This window comes from Lemur catta, chromosome 9, assembly GCF_020740605.2.
Source record: "Lemur catta isolate mLemCat1 chromosome 9, mLemCat1.pri, whole genome shotgun sequence".
NCBI classification, from domain to species: domain Eukaryota; kingdom Metazoa; phylum Chordata; class Mammalia; order Primates; family Lemuridae; genus Lemur; species Lemur catta.
In genome coordinates this window covers 19,693,658-19,710,948 of record NC_059136.1, presented here as the reverse complement: position 1 = coordinate 19,710,948, position 17,291 = coordinate 19,693,658, and the positions used below count along the sequence as shown (strand labels likewise).

Sequence of the window (17,291 nt, the reverse complement as noted above, 5' to 3'; positions counted from 1 at the left end):
ACCACATGAGAAACTCCGGACACAACGTCTCCGCTAAGAAGAATAGGGCTCCCTTCTTTGCTCAGGGAGCCCCGGACAGATCTTCTCCGAAATCTCCCCTCTCCACGTACTCTCAGCACACTGCCCTCGACATGGCTCAGCATATCGCTCGCCTGTCCCTTGATACACCGTGGGAACTCACTGAGGGTATGGGACCGTGGACATAACATCTACGTTACCATCCAAGAATTTGAAATGCGATCATCTGCCATGTGAACAGGTTGGATGCAGAATGCACTCGAAGCCGGCATTCCAAGGTACAATCGCACTTGAAAGGTGTGCCGCAGGCGTTGCAGGATCCCCTGAGGGCACGGACGCCTACAGCATCCCGAGCCCCTAAAGGAAAATGGCCTGGCTGCCCGTCACACCTCGGCACAGAAGCACCACCCGCGTGTGTGCTGGTCATCCTCTGATCACGGAGAATGCCCCAGAAGATGGATATCCTGTGTGCCTGTGTGGTGCAGCCTGTCATTTAGGCGTAAGGGACCAGAGTGCACAGGGTCAACGTGATCGGTACGGGTGAAAGCATCAGTGCATCCACGGAGGTTCCATGGATCCACCGCATCATCCATCCATTGAGTGAGTCTACCGACGGATGGACCGACTGACTTTCACGTGTTTGCAAATGTTTTCTGATGCATGGTTGGCTGAACACCCCAGGGCTACCTCCATGGAGAAGGATAGCTCAGTGGAAGTGAATTCCTTCGCTCTGTTCATCGGGAAAACAAACTAATAAAGAAACAATGGGTGCCACCTGACACACTCGGTTGACAGCGCCTGGGAAGAATCTACAGGGAACTGTTCCGTGTCAAAAAAAAAAAAAAAAAAGTAAGAAAGAAAGAAAGAAAGAAAGAGAGAAAAAAGGAAAAGGAAAGAAAATGACAGGCGCAAACTCACAACATCTTGGGTTTGTGAGCACGTCAGGGTCCTCAAAAAAGCCATCCCCACTGGGAGATTCTGCCGGCCCCGACAAACATGTCCACGGACCCAGCACAGGCTTGGCCACAGCCCCTGAAACAGAATTAGCATAGCCCCCGAAACTGAATCCACTCAAAACTGGATGTTACCTCCGGGGTGTTTTCCGTTGGTCCCGCCCACAGAAGGGAGCCGGTGCAGCTGTCCAGACCAGCGTTTCCTCAGTCCGCCGGTGAACGACCCCGGAACGATATCTCACCCCATCTGCAGAGTACAGGGGAAACAAAATTCCCCAAATGGAACATCTCCTTGCAAGCACCTATAGGATCTCACGTTCCACGTGTGTCTGGCCACGTGCAAGACCAGAACCCTCATGCTCACTTTGCTGCCGGGCATGGCATAGATTTACGCTGTCCTCAAAGCCCTGACTCAAAGTCGCCCTAGCCCCTCCACTGCAACATCATTCGTCACCACTTCACAGACTGTGGAAACCCACTGAGGACCCAGGAGGGTGGCCAATTCCATCCAGCTTCAAAGTCCAGCATTTGGAAGATAGAGTCCCATCGCTTTCACAAATGACGGACACCGCACGGACTTGCAGGCAGGACCGCCATGGACTCAAAAGGCCTTGCTCGCTTGACGGGAAAACCCACAAGGGCCAAGGCTGCCATACCGCGTGAATGGGCGGCCAGTCCGGTGGTTAATACAACAGACCGCTAGGATTCCATAGTGGGTGTCTCTCTTTCAACTCCCAGGCAGTGCTTTCACGTACACAAAAGCGAGCAGAAATATAAAATGGCGTCCCGGCCCTGGAAGCCGCTCCTACCTCTGCCCTCCTGACATAACCGAGATCTCCCATCACAACCTCTGGCCGGCTCAGCCAAATGGGAGAGGGGCTCACGGGTAGGCCTACGGACTTCCCAGGGGTATCGCCAATGCCCGTTCAGTTCCCCAGGGTCTGGTGAGGGTGGGGTAAGGAAGCCACCGGCCACGCCCTCAGAGGGTTTCCACGGTAGCCCCGCAAGCCACCAACAGGGTGTGCTCACACCGCCGCCCAACCCAACTCCTTGCAACATACGTGAGCCTTTCAGATTTCTAGACATCACAGGCCTTAACTCACCCCAAGCACTACTAACTCAGCCCCCTTCAGCCCACTGGCATGGCGATCCCCGTGCTGGACCTCAGCTCGAGTCCTCACTCATTTTGTTCAGATTTCAAAAGTTTCCATTTTTTTTAGACATCATCGATCCAGGCACACGTACGACAGGGACCTTCAGCCCCAGATCCAGGGCGGACACTGAGCACCGGGCCCTCCTGTCACCCCGGGGCTGGCCAACCCACACTCTTCCACCAGGGAGACCGGCATCACAAGCAATGACCGGCCCCACGGCTGGCTAGCATGGTGAGGGCCCCGCCTCCAGGCAGAGTCACGATCCCCTCCCCACGAGGTGTGGCGCTGATCCCGGCACAAGATCCTTACCGTAGGAGAGAATTCCCACTGCACCTTGGGGATGATGGCGGGCACAACTGCTCCCTAGTCTCTTCCATCAGGTCGCCACACCGGGCAGGAGAGAAAGTCATCCCTTCGAAGCCCACATCTCACTTCACTGCGTCCTGCGGGGAGAGATTACATCTGTGGGCATACGGGGACCATGCGTGTTCCTTTTCCAAACTGGCATGAGTAAAGGTGAGGGGCCCAGGCCCCGGTGCTTACCATGTGTGGCTGGGGCATGATGACCCCAAGACAAGGCTGCCTGTGTTCCCACCACTATGACTCTGTGCGTGCAGCGAGCCTACTAATTTCATCATCCGTCTCGGATGTGTCTGACCTTGCTCAATGCTGAGGTAAATGTGCCGCCCTGACGGCAAGGAGACAGAAGCCCACCATGGCTCCTCACGTCGTCAATGCCTCACACTCTTTGTGCGAAGTGATTCTTGGCACTTGCTAGGAATTTCTTCATTCCTTAAAGAAGTCACGGAAATCGCTCCAAACCCTCCCAAGACGAACTGACCAGAATGGGGTCATTGCCTCGGGAGGCTACTGTGTTCGTACTTCCAGGTCAGCCACCCCGCACGCACGACAAAGCCCTAATGACCGGCTTTTCCACTGAGCTCCCGCCAGGGCATTCGGTGACAACCAGACTGCAAAGAACCGGGAAACTCAGGCACCCCGGGAAAAAAATGAAAAGAAAAAGAAAAGAGGCTTCCTGGGAGACGTAGCTGTACCGATTAGGTGTACCTAACCACATGAGAAACTCCGGACACAACGTCTCCGCTAAGAAGAATAGGGCTCCCTTCTTTGCTCAGGGAGCCCCGGACAGATCTTCTCCGAAATCTCCCCTCTCCACGTACTCTCAGCACACTGCCCTCGACATGGCTCAGCATATCGCTCGCCTGTCCCTTGATACACCGTGGGAACTCACTGAGGGTATGGGACCGTGGACATAACATCTACGTTACCATCCAAGAATTTGAAATGCGATCATCTGCCATGTGAACAGGTTGGATGCAGAATGCACTCGAAGCCGGCATTCCAAGGTACAATCGCACTTGAAAGGTGTGCCGCAGGCGTTGCAGGATCCCCTGAGGGCACGGACGCCTACAGCATCCCGAGCCCCTAAAGGAAAATGGCCTGGCTGCCCGTCACACCTCGGCACAGAAGCACCACCCGCGTGTGTGCTGGTCATCCTCTGATCACGGAGAATGCCCCAGAAGATGGATATCCTGTGTGCCTGTGTGGTGCAGCCTGTCATTTAGGCGTAAGGGACCAGAGTGCACAGGGTCAACGTGATCGGTACGGGTGAAAGCATCAGTGCATCCACGGAGGTTCCATGGATCCACCGCATCATCCATCCATTGAGTGAGTCTACCGACGGATGGACCGACTGACTTTCACGTGTTTGCAAATGTTTTCTGATGCATGGTTGGCTGAACACCCCAGGGCTACCTCCATGGAGAAGGATAGCTCAGTGGAAGTGAATTCCTTCGCTCTGTTCATCGGGAAAACAAACTAATAAAGAAACAATGGGTGCCACCTGACACACTCGGTTGACAGCGCCTGGGAAGAATCTACAGGGAACTGTTCCGTGTCAAAAAAAAAAAAAAAAAAAAGTAAGAAAGAAAGAAAGAAAGAGAGAAAAAAGGAAAAGGAAAGAAAATGACAGGCGCAAACTCACAACATCTTGGGTTTGTGAGCACGTCAGGGTCCTCAAAAAAGCCATCCCCACTGGGAGATTCTGCCGGCCCCGACAAACATGTCAACGGACCCAGCACAGGCTTGGCCACAGCCCCTGAAACAGAATTAGCATAGCCCCGGAAACTGAATCCACTCAAAACTGGATGTTACCTCCGGGGTGTTTTCCGTTGGTCCCGCCCACAGAAGGGAGCCGGTGCAGCTGTCCAGACCAGCGTTTCCTCAGTCCGCCGGTGAACGACCCCGGAACGATATCTCACCCCATCTGCAGAGTACAGGGGAAACAAAATTCCCCAAATGGAACATCTCCTTGCAAGCACCTATAGGATCTCACGTTCCACGTGTGTCTGGCCACGTGCAAGACCAGAACCCTCATGCTCACTTTGCTGCCGGGCATGGCATAGATTTACGCTGTCCTCAAAGCCCTGACTCAAAGTCGCCCTAGCCCCTCCACTGCAACATCATTCGTCACCACTTCACAGACTGTGGAAACCCACTGAGGACCCAGGAGGGTGGCCAATTCCATCCAGCTTCAAAGTCCAGCATTTGGAAGATAGAGTCCCGTCGCTTTCACAAATGACGGACACCGCACGGACTTGCAGGCAGGACCGCCATGGACTCAAAAGGCCTTGCTCGCTTGACGGGAAAACCCACAAGGGCCAAGGCTGCCATACCGCGTGAATGGGCGGCCAGTCCGGTGGTTAATACAACAGACCGCTAGGATTCCATAGTGGGTGTCTCTCTTTCAACTCCCAGGCAGTGCTTTCACGTACACAAAAGCGAGCAGAAATATAAAATGGCGTCCCGGCCCTGGAAGCCGCTCCTACCTCTGCCCTCCTGACATAACCGAGATCTCCCATCACAACCTCTGGCCGGCTCAGCCAAATGGGAGAGGGGCTCACGGGTAGGCCTACGGACTTCCCAGGGGTATCGCCAATGCCCGTTCAGTTCCCCAGGGTCTGGTGAGGGTGGGGTAAGGAAGCCACCGGCCACGCCCTCAGAGGGTTTCCACGGTAGCCCCGCAAGCCACCAACAGGGTGTGCTCACACCGCCGCCCAACCCAACTCCTTGCAACATACGTGAGCCTTTCAGATTTCTAGACATCACAGGCCTTAACTCACCCCAAGCACTACTAACTCAGCCCCCTTCAGCCCACTGGCATGGCGATCCCCGTGCTGGACCTCAGCTCGAGTCCTCACTCATTTTGTTCAGATTTCAAAAGTTTCCATTTTTTTTAGACATCATCGATCCAGGCACACGTACGACAGGGACCTTCAGCCCCAGATCCAGGGCGGACACTGAGCACCGGGCCCTCCTGTCACCCCGGGGCTGGCCAACCCACACTCTTCCACCAGGGAGACCGGCATCACAAGCAATGACCGGCCCCACGGCTGGCTAGCATGGTGAGGGCCCCGCCTCCAGGCAGAGTCACGATCCCCTCCCCACGAGGTGTGGCGCTGATCCCGGCACAAGATCCTTACCGTAGGAGAGAATTCCCACTGCACCTTGGGGATGATGGCGGGCACAACTGCTCCCTAGTCTCTTCCATCAGGTCGCCACACCGGGCAGGAGAGAAAGTCATCCCTTCGAAGCCCACATCTCACTTCACTGCGTCCTGCGGGGAGAGATTACATCTGTGGGCATACGGGGACCATGCGTGTTCCTTTTCCAAACTGGCATGAGTAAAGGTAAAGGGCCCAGGCCCCGGTGCTTACCATGTGTGGCTGGGGCATGATGACCCCAAGACAAGGCTGCCTGTGTTCCCACCACTATGACTCTGTGCGTGCAGCGAGCCTACTAATTTCATCATCCGTCTCGGATGTGTCTGACCTTGCTCAATGCTGAGGTAAATGTGCCGCCCTGACGGCAAGGAGACAGAAGCCCACCATGGCTCCTCACGTCGTCAATGCCTCACACTCTTTGTGCGAAGTGATTCTTGGCACTTGCTAGGAATTTCCTCATTCCTTAAAGAAGTCACGGAAATCGCTCCAAACCCTCCCAAGACGAACTGACCAGAATGGGGTCATTGCCTCGGGAGGCTACTGTGTTCCTACTTCCACGTCAGCCGCGCCGCACGCACGACAAAGCCCTAATGACCGGCTTTTCCACTGAGCTCCCGCCAGGGCATTCGGTGACAACCAGACTGCAAAGAACCGGGAAACTCAGGCACCCCGGGAAAAAAATGAAAAGAAAAAGAAAAGAGGCTTCCTGGGAGACGTAGCTGTACCGATTAGGTGTACCTAACCACATGAGAAACTCCGGACACAACGTCTCCGCTAAGAAGAATAGGGCTCCCTTCTTTGCTCAGGGAGCCCCGGACAGATCTTCTCCGAAATCTCCCCTCTCCACGTACTCTCAGCACACTGCCCTCGACATGGCTCAGCATATCGCTCGCCTGTCCCTTGATACACCGTGGGAACTCACTGAGGGTATGGGACCGTGGACATAACATCTACGTTACCATCCAAGAATTTGAAATGCGATCATCTGCCATGTGAACAGGTTGGATGCAGAATGCACTGGAAGCCGGCATTCCAAGGTACAATCGCACTTGAAAGGTGTGCCGCAGGCGTTGCAGGATCCCCTGAGGGCACGGACGCCTACAGCATCCCGAGCCCCTAAAGGAAAATGGCCTGGCTGCCCGTCACACCTCGGCACAGAAGCACCACCCGCGTGTGTGCTGGTCATCCTCTGATCACGGAGAATGCCCCAGAAGATGGATATCCTGTGTGCCTGTGTGGTGCAGCCTGTCATTTAGGCGTAAGGGACCAGAGTGCACAGGGTCAACGTGATCGGTACGGGTGAAAGCATCAGTGCATCCACGGAGGTTCCATGGATCCACCGCATCATCCATCCATTGAGTGAGTCTACCGACGGATGGACCGACTGACTTTCACGTGTTTGCAAATGTTTTCTGATGCATGGTTGGCTGAACACCCCAGGGCTACCTCCATGGAGAAGGATAGCTCAGTGGAAGTGAATTCCTTCGCTCTGTTCATCGGGAAAACAAACTAATAAAGAAACAATGGGTGCCACCTGACACACTCGGTTGACAGCGCCTGGGAAGAATCTACAGGGAACTGTTCCGTGTCAAAAAAAAAAAAAAAAAAAAGTAAGAAAGAAAGAAAGAAAGAGAGAAAAAAGGAAAAGGAAAGAAAATGACAGGCGCAAACTCACAACATCTTGGGTTTGTGAGCACGTCAGGGTCCTCAAAAAAGCCATCCCCACTGGGAGATTCTGCCGGCCCCGACAAACATGTCAACGGACCCAGCACAGGCTTGGCCACAGCCCCTGAAACAGAATTAGCATAGCCCCGGAAACTGAATCCACTCAAAACTGGATGTTACCTCCGGGGTGTTTTCCGTTGGTCCCGCCCACAGAAGGGAGCCGGTGCAGCTGTCCAGACCAGCGTTTCCTCAGTCCGCCGGTGAACGACCCCGGAACGATATCTCACCCCATCTGCAGAGTACAGGGGAAACAAAATTCCCCAAATGGAACATCTCCTTGCAAGCACCTATAGGATCTCACGTTCCACGTGTGTCTGGCCACGTGCAAGACCAGAACCCTCATGCTCACTTTGCTGCCGGGCATGGCATAGATTTACGCTGTCCTCAAAGCCCTGACTCAAAGTCGCCCTAGCCCCTCCACTGCAACATCATTCGTCACCACTTCACAGACTGTGGAAACCCACTGAGGACCCAGGAGGGTGGCCAATTCCATCCAGCTTCAAAGTCCAGCATTTGGAAGATAGAGTCCCGTCGCTTTCACAAATGACGGACACCGCACGGACTTGCAGGCAGGACCGCCATGGACTCAAAAGGCCTTGCTCGCTTGACGGGAAAACCCACAAGGGCCAAGGCTGCCATACCGCGTGAATGGGCGGCCAGTCCGGTGGTTAATACAACAGACCGCTAGGATTCCATAGTGGGTGTCTCTCTTTCAACTCCCAGGCAGTGCTTTCACGTACACAAAAGCGAGCAGAAATATAAAATGGCGTCCCGGCCCTGGAAGCCGCTCCTACCTCTGCCCTCCTGACATAACCGAGATCTCCCATCACAACCTCTGGCCGGCTCAGCCAAATGGGAGAGGGGCTCACGGGTAGGCCTACGGACTTCCCAGGGGTATCGCCAATGCCCGTTCAGTTCCCCAGGGTCTGGTGAGGGTGGGGTAAGGAAGCCACCGGCCACGCCCTCAGAGGGTTTCCACGGTAGCCCCGCAAGCCACCAACAGGGTGTGCTCACACCGCCGCCCAACCCAACTCCTTGCAACATACGTGAGCCTTTCAGATTTCTAGACATCACAGGCCTTAACTCACCCCAAGCACTACTAACTCAGCCCCCTTCAGCCCACTGGCATGGCGATCCCCGTGCTGGACCTCAGCTCGAGTCCTCACTCATTTTGTTCAGATTTCAAAAGTTTCCATTTTTTTTAGACATCATCGATCCAGGCACACGTACGACAGGGACCTTCAGCCCCAGATCCAGGGCGGACACTGAGCACCGGGCCCTCCTGTCACCCCGGGGCTGGCCAACCCACACTCTTCCACCAGGGAGACCGGCATCACAAGCAATGACCGGCCCCACGGCTGGCTAGCATGGTGAGGGCCCCGCCTCCAGGCAGAGTCACGATCCCCTCCCCACGAGGTGTGGCGCTGATCCCGGCACAAGATCCTTACCGTAGGAGAGAATTCCCACTGCACCTTGGGGATGATGGCGGGCACAACTGCTCCCTAGTCTCTTCCATCAGGTCGCCACACCGGGCAGGAGAGAAAGTCATCCCTTCGAAGCCCACATCTCACTTCACTGCGTCCTGCGGGGAGAGATTACATCTGTGGGCATACGGGGACCATGCGTGTTCCTTTTCCAAACTGGCATGAGTAAAGGTAAAGGGCCCAGGCCCCGGTGCTTACCATGTGTGGCTGGGGCATGATGACCCCAAGACAAGGCTGCCTGTGTTCCCACCACTATGACTCTGTGCGTGCAGCGAGCCTACTAATTTCATCATCCGTCTCGGATGTGTCTGACCTTGCTCAATGCTGAGGTAAATGTGCCGCCCTGACGGCAAGGAGACAGAAGCCCACCATGGCTCCTCACGTCGTCAATGCCTCACACTCTTTGTGCGAAGTGATTCTTGGCACTTGCTAGGAATTTCCTCATTCCTTAAAGAAGTCACGGAAATCGCTCCAAACCCTCCCAAGACGAACTGACCAGAATGGGGTCATTGCCTCGGGAGGCTACTGTGTTCCTACTTCCACGTCAGCCGCGCCGCACGCACGACAAAGCCCTAATGACCGGCTTTTCCACTGAGCTCCCGCCAGGGCATTCGGTGACAACCAGACTGCAAAGAACCGGGAAACTCAGGCACCCCGGGAAAAAAATGAAAAGAAAAAGAAAAGAGGCTTCCTGGGAGACGTAGCTGTACCGATTAGGTGTACCTAACCACATGAGAAACTCCGGACACAACGTCTCCGCTAAGAAGAATAGGGCTCCCTTCTTTGCTCAGGGAGCCCCGGACAGATCTTCTCCGAAATCTCCCCTCTCCACGTACTCTCAGCACACTGCCCTCGACATGGCTCAGCATATCGCTCGCCTGTCCCTTGATACACCGTGGGAACTCACTGAGGGTATGGGACCGTGGACATAACATCTACGTTACCATCCAAGAATTTGAAATGCGATCATCTGCCATGTGAACAGGTTGGATGCAGAATGCACTGGAAGCCGGCATTCCAAGGTACAATCGCACTTGAAAGGTGTGCCGCAGGCGTTGCAGGATCCCCTGAGGGCACGGACGCCTACAGCATCCCGAGCCCCTAAAGGAAAATGGCCTGGCTGCCCGTCACACCTCGGCACAGAAGCACCACCCGCGTGTGTGCTGGTCATCCTCTGATCACGGAGAATGCCCCAGAAGATGGATATCCTGTGTGCCTGTGTGGTGCAGCCTGTCATTTAGGCGTAAGGGACCAGAGTGCACAGGGTCAACGTGATCGGTACGGGTGAAAGCATCAGTGCATCCACGGAGGTTCCATGGATCCACCGCATCATCCATCCATTGAGTGAGTCTACCGACGGATGGACCGACTGACTTTCACGTGTTTGCAAATGTTTTCTGATGCATGGTTGGCTGAACACCCCAGGGCTACCTCCATGGAGAAGGATAGCTCAGTGGAAGTGAATTCCTTCGCTCTGTTCATCGGGAAAACAAACTAATAAAGAAACAATGGGTGCCACCTGACACACTCGGTTGACAGCGCCTGGGAAGAATCTACAGGGAACTGTTCCGTGTCAAAAAAAAAAAAAAAAAAAAGTAAGAAAGAAAGAAAGAAAGAGAGAAAAAAGGAAAAGGAAAGAAAATGACAGGCGCAAACTCACAACATCTTGGGTTTGTGAGCACGTCAGGGTCCTCAAAAAAGCCATCCCCACTGGGAGATTCTGCCGGCCCCGACAAACATGTCAACGGACCCAGCACAGGCTTGGCCACAGCCCCTGAAACAGAATTAGCATAGCCCCGGAAACTGAATCCACTCAAAACTGGATGTTACCTCCGGGGTGTTTTCCGTTGGTCCCGCCCACAGAAGGGAGCCGGTGCAGCTGTCCAGACCAGCGTTTCCTCAGTCCGCCGGTGAACGACCCCGGAACGATATCTCACCCCATCTGCAGAGTACAGGGGAAACAAAATTCCCCAAATGGAACATCTCCTTGCAAGCACCTATAGGATCTCACGTTCCACGTGTGTCTGGCCACGTGCAAGACCAGAACCCTCATGCTCACTTTGCTGCCGGGCATGGCATAGATTTACGCTGTCCTCAAAGCCCTGACTCAAAGTCGCCCTAGCCCCTCCACTGCAACATCATTCGTCACCACTTCACAGACTGTGGAAACCCACTGAGGACCCAGGAGGGTGGCCAATTCCATCCAGCTTCAAAGTCCAGCATTTGGAAGATAGAGTCCCGTCGCTTTCACAAATGACGGACACCGCACGGACTTGCAGGCAGGACCGCCATGGACTCAAAAGGCCTTGCTCGCTTGACGGGAAAACCCACAAGGGCCAAGGCTGCCATACCGCGTGAATGGGCGGCCAGTCCGGTGGTTAATACAACAGACCGCTAGGATTCCATAGTGGGTGTCTCTCTTTCAACTCCCAGGCAGTGCTTTCACGTACACAAAAGCGAGCAGAAATATAAAATGGCGTCCCGGCCCTGGAAGCCGCTCCTACCTCTGCCCTCCTGACATAACCGAGATCTCCCATCACAACCTCTGGCCGGCTCAGCCAAATGGGAGAGGGGCTCACGGGTAGGCCTACGGACTTCCCAGGGGTATCGCCAATGCCCGTTCAGTTCCCCAGGGTCTGGTGAGGGTGGGGTAAGGAAGCCACCGGCCACGCCCTCAGAGGGTTTCCACGGTAGCCCCGCAAGCCACCAACAGGGTGTGCTCACACCGCCGCCCAACCCAACTCCTTGCAACATACGTGAGCCTTTCAGATTTCTAGACATCACAGGCCTTAACTCACCCCAAGCACTACTAACTCAGCCCCCTTCAGCCCACTGGCATGGCGATCCCCGTGCTGGACCTCAGCTCGAGTCCTCACTCATTTTGTTCAGATTTCAAAAGTTTCCATTTTTTTTAGACATCATCGATCCAGGCACACGTACGACAGGGACCTTCAGCCCCAGATCCAGGGCGGACACTGAGCACCGGGCCCTCCTGTCACCCCGGGGCTGGCCAACCCACACTCTTCCACCAGGGAGACCGGCATCACAAGCAATGACCGGCCCCACGGCTGGCTAGCATGGTGAGGGCCCCGCCTCCAGGCAGAGTCACGATCCCCTCCCCACGAGGTGTGGCGCTGATCCCGGCACAAGATCCTTACCGTAGGAGAGAATTCCCACTGCACCTTGGGGATGATGGCGGGCACAACTGCTCCCTAGTCTCTTCCATCAGGTCGCCACACCGGGCAGGAGAGAAAGTCATCCCTTCGAAGCCCACATCTCACTTCACTGCGTCCTGCGGGGAGAGATTACATCTGTGGGCATACGGGGACCATGCGTGTTCCTTTTCCAAACTGGCATGAGTAAAGGTGAGGGGCCCAGGCCCCGGTGCTTACCATGTGTGGCTGGGGCATGATGACCCCAAGACAAGGCTGCCTGTGTTCCCACCACTATGACTCTGTGCGTGCAGCGAGCCTACTAATTTCATCATCCGTCTCGGATGTGTCTGACCTTGCTCAATGCTGAGGTAAATGTGCCGCCCTGACGGCAAGGAGACAGAAGCCCACCATGGCTCCTCACGTCGTCAATGCCTCACACTCTTTGTGCGAAGTGATTCTTGGCACTTGCTAGGAATTTCCTCATTCCTTAAAGAAGTCACGGAAATCGCTCCAAACCCTCCCAAGACGAACTGACCAGAATGGGGTCATTGCCTCGGGAGGCTACTGTGTTCCTACTTCCAGGTCAGCCACCCCGCACGCACGACAAAGCCCTAATGACCGGCTTTTCCACTGAGCTCCCGCCAGGGCATTCGGTGACAACCAGACTGCAAAGAACCGGGAAACTCAGGCACCCCGGGAAAAAAATGAAAAGAAAAAGAAAAGAGGCTTCCTGGGAGACGTAGCTGTACCGATTAGGTGTACCTAACCACATGAGAAACTCCGGACACAACGTCTCCGCTAAGAAGAATAGGGCTCCCTTCTTTGCTCAGGGAGCCCCGGACTGATCTTCTCCGAAATCTCCCCTCTCCACGTACTCTCAGCACACTGCCCTCGACATGGCTCAGCATATCGCTCGCCTGTCCCTTGATACACCGTGGGAACTCACTGAGGGTATGGGACCGTGGACATAACATCTACGTTACCATCCAAGAATTTGAAATGCGATCATCTGCCATGTGAACAGGTTGGATGCAGAATGCACTGGAAGCCGGCATTCCAAGGTACAATCGCACTTGAAAGGTGTGCCGCAGGCGTTGCAGGATCCCCTGAGGGCACGGACGCCTACAGCATCCCGAGCCCCTAAAGGAAAATGGCCTGGCTGCCCGTCACACCTCGGCACAGAAGCACCACCCGCGTGTGTGCTGGTCATCGTCTGATCACGGAGAATGCCCCAGAAGATGGATATCCTGTGTGCCTGTGTGGTGCAGCCTGTCATTTAGGCGTAAGGGACCAGAGTGCACAGGGTCAACGTGATCGGTACGGGTGAAAGCATCAGTGCATCCACGGAGGTTCCATGGATCCACCGCATCATCCATCCATTGAGTGAGTCTACCGACGGATGGACCGACTGACTTTCACGTGTTTGCAAATGTTTTCTGATGCATGGTTGGCTGAACACCCCAGGGCTACCTCCATGGAGAAGGATAGCTCAGTGCAAGTGAATTCCTTCGCTCTGTTCATCGGGAAAACAAACTAATAAAGAAACAATGGGTGCCACCTGACACACTCGGTTGACAGCGCCTGGGAAGAATCTACAGGGAACTGTTCCGTGTCAAAAAAAAAAAAAAAAAAAAGTAAGAAAGAAAGAAAGAAAGAGAGAAAAAAGGAAAAGGAAAGAAAATGACAGGCGCAAACTCACAACATCTTGGGTTTGTGAGCACGTCAGGGTCCTCAAAAAAGCCATCCCCACTGGGAGATTCTGCCGGCCCCGACAAACATGTCAACGGACCCAGCACAGGCTTGGCCACAGCCCCTGTAACAGAATTAGCATAGCCCCGGAAACTGAATCCACTCAAAACTGGATGTTACCTCCGGGGTGTTTTCCGTTGGTCCCGCCCACAGAAGGGAGCCGGTGCAGCTGTCCAGACCAGCGTTTCCTCAGTCCGCCGGTGAACGACCCCGGAACGATATCTCACCCAATCTGCAGAGTACAGGGGAAACAAAATTCCCCAAATGGAACATCTCCTTGCAAGCACCTATAGGATCTCACGTTCCACGTGTGTCTGGCCACGTGCAAGACCAGAACCCTCATGCTCACTTTGCTGCCGGGCATGGCATAGATTTACGCTGTCCTCAAAGCCCTGACTCAAAGTCGCCCTAGCCCCTCCACTGCAACATCATTCGTCACCACTTCACAGACTGTGGAAACCCACTGAGGACCCAGGAGGGTGGCCAATTCCATCCAGCTTCAAAGTCCAGCATTTGGAAGATAGAGTCCCGTCGCTTTCACAAATGACGGACACCGCACGGACTTGCAGGCGGACTCAAAAGGCCTTGCTCGCTTGACGGGAAAACCCACAAGGGCCAAGGCTGCCATACCGCGTGAATGGGCGGCCAGTCCGGTGGTTAATACAACAGACCGCTAGGATTCCATAGTGGGTGTCTCTCTTTCAACTCCCAGGCAGTGCTTTCACGTACACAAAAGCGAGCAGAAATATAAAATGGCGTCCCGGCCCTGGAAGCCGCTCCTACCTCTGCCCTCCTGACATAACCGAGATCTCCCATCACAACCTCTGGCCGGCTCAGCCAAATGGGAGAGGGGCTCACGGGTAGGCCTACGGACTTCCCAGGGGTATCGCCAATGCCCGTTCAGTTCCCCAGGGTCTGGTGAGGGTGGGGTAAGGAAGCCACCGGCCACGCCCTCAGAGGGTTTCCACGGTAGCCCCGCAAGCCACCAACAGGGTGTGCTCACACCGCTGCCCAACCCAACTCCTTGCAACATACGTGAGCCTTTCAGATTTCTAGACATCACAGGCCTTAACTCACCCCAAGCACTACTAACTCAGCCCCCTTCAGCCCACTGGCATGGCGATCCCCGTGCTGGACCTCAGCTCGAGTCCTCACTCATTTTGTTCAGATTTCAAAAGTTTCCATTTTTTTTAGACATCATCGATCCAGGCACACGTACGAAAGGGACCTTCAGCCCCAGATCCAGGGCGGACACTGAGCACCGGGCCCTCCTGTCACCCCGGGGCTGGCCAACCCACACTCTTCCACCAGGGAGACCGGCATCACAAGCAATGACCGGCCCCACGGCTGGCTAGCATGGTGAGGGCCCCGCCTCCAGGCAGAGTCACGATCCCCTCCCCACGAGGTGTGGCGCTGATCCCGGCACAAGATCCTTACCGTAGGAGAGAATTCCCACTGCACCTTGGGGATGATGGCGGGCACAACTGCTCCCTAGTCTCTTCCATCAGGTCGCCACACCGGGCAGGAGAGAAAGTCATCCCTTCGAAGCCCACATCTCACTTCACTGCGTCCTGCGGGGAGAGATTACATCTGTGGGCATACGGGGACCATGCGTGTTCCTTTTCCAAACTGGCATGAGTAAAGGTGAGGGGCCCAGGCCCCGGTGCTTACCATGTGTGGCTGGGGCATGATGACCCCAAGACAAGGCTGCCTGTGTTCCCACCACTATGACTCTGTGCGTGCAGCGAGCCTACTAATTTCATCATCCGTCTCGGATGTGTCTGACCTTGCTCAATGCTGAGGTAAATGTGCCGCCCTGACGGCAAGGAGACAGAAGCCCACCATGGCTCCTCACGTCGTCAATGCCTCACACTCTTTGTGCGAAGTGATTCTTGGCACTTGCTAGGAATTTCCTCATTCCTTAAAGAAGTCACGGAAATCGCTCCAAACCCTCCCAAGACGAACTGACCAGAATGGGGTCATTGCCTCGGGAGGCTACTGTGTTCCTACTTCCAGGTCAGCCACCCCGCACGCACGACAAAGCCCTAATGACCGGCTTTTCCACTGAGCTCCCGCCAGGGCATTCGGTGACAACCAGACTGCAAAGAACCGGGAAACTCAGGCACCCCGGGAAAAAAATGAAAAGAAAAAGAAAAGAGGCTTCCTGGGAGACGTAGCTGTACCGATTAGGTGTACCTAACCACATGAGAAACTCCGGACACAACGTCTCCGCTAAGAAGAATAGGGCTCCCTTCTTTGCTCAGGGAGCCCCGGACTGATCTTCTCCGAAATCTCCCCTCTCCACGTACTCTCAGCACACTGCCCTCGACATGGCTCAGCATATCGCTCGCCTGTCCCTTGATACACCGTGGGAACTCACTGAGGGTATGGGACCGTGGACATAACATCTACGTTACCATCCAAGAATTTGAAATGCGATCATCTGCCATGTGAACAGGTTGGATGCAGAATGCACTGGAAGCCGGCATTCCAAGGTACAATCGCACTTGAAAGGTGTGCCGCAGGCGTTGCAGGATCCCCTGAGGGCACGGACGCCTACAGCATCCCGAGCCCCTAAAGGAAAATGGCCTGGCTGCCCGTCACACCTCGGCACAGAAGCACCACCCGCGTGTGTGCTGGTCATCGTCTGATCACGGAGAATGCCCCAGAAGATGGATATCCTGTGTGCCTGTGTGGTGCAGCCTGTCATTTAGGCGTAAGGGACCAGAGTGCACAGGGTCAACGTGATCGGTACGGGTGAAAGCATCAGTGCATCCACGGAGGTTCCATGGATCCACCGCATCATCCATCCATTGAGTGAGTCTACCGACGGATGGACCGACTGACTTTCACGTGTTTGCAAATGTTTTCTGATGCATGGTTGGCTGAACACCCCAGGGCTACCTCCATGGAGAAGGATAGCTCAGTGCAAGTGAATTCCTTCGCTCTGTTCATCGGGAAAACAAACTAATAAAGAAACAATGGGTGCCACCTGACACACTCGGTTGACAGCGCCTGGGAAGAATCTACAGGGAACTGTTCCGTGTCAAAAAAAAAAAAAAAAAAAGTAAGAAAGAAAGAAAGAAAGAGAGAAAAAAGGAAAAGGAAAGAAAATGACAGGCGCAAACTCACAACATCTTGGGTTTGTGAGCACGTCAGGGTCCTCAAAAAAGCCATCCCCACTGGGAGATTCTGCCGGCCCCGACAAACATGTCAACGGACCCAGCACAGGCTTGGCCACAGCCCCTGTAACAGAATTAGCATAGCCCCGGAAACTGAATCCACTCAAAACTGGATGTTACCTCCGGGGTGTTTTCCGTTGGTCCCGCCCACAGAAGGGAGCCGGTGCAGCTGTCCAGACCAGCGTTTCCTCAGTCCGCCGGTGAACGACCCCGGAACGATATCTCACCCAATCTGCAGAGTACAGGGGAAACAAAATTCCCCAAATGGAACATCTCCTTGCAAGCACCTATAGGATCTCACGTTCCACGTGTGTCTGGCCACGTGCAAGACCAGAACCCTCATGCTC

At 54.8% G+C, this 17,291-nt stretch overlaps 5 pseudogenes; all 5 read right to left on the bottom strand.

Annotated features, from left to right (window-relative positions):
• Positions 1–2,130: 2,130 nt before the first annotated feature.
• LOC123645440 lies at positions 2,131–2,204 on the bottom strand (annotated as a pseudogene).
• Positions 2,205–5,324: 3,120 nt separating this feature from the next.
• Positions 5,325–5,398, bottom strand: LOC123645439 (annotated as a pseudogene).
• Positions 5,399–8,518: 3,120 nt separating this feature from the next.
• LOC123645438 lies at positions 8,519–8,592 on the bottom strand (annotated as a pseudogene).
• Positions 8,593–11,712: 3,120 nt separating this feature from the next.
• LOC123645436 lies at positions 11,713–11,786 on the bottom strand (annotated as a pseudogene).
• Positions 11,787–14,895: 3,109 nt separating this feature from the next.
• LOC123645435 lies at positions 14,896–14,969 on the bottom strand (annotated as a pseudogene).
• Positions 14,970–17,291: the final 2,322 nt, after the last annotated feature.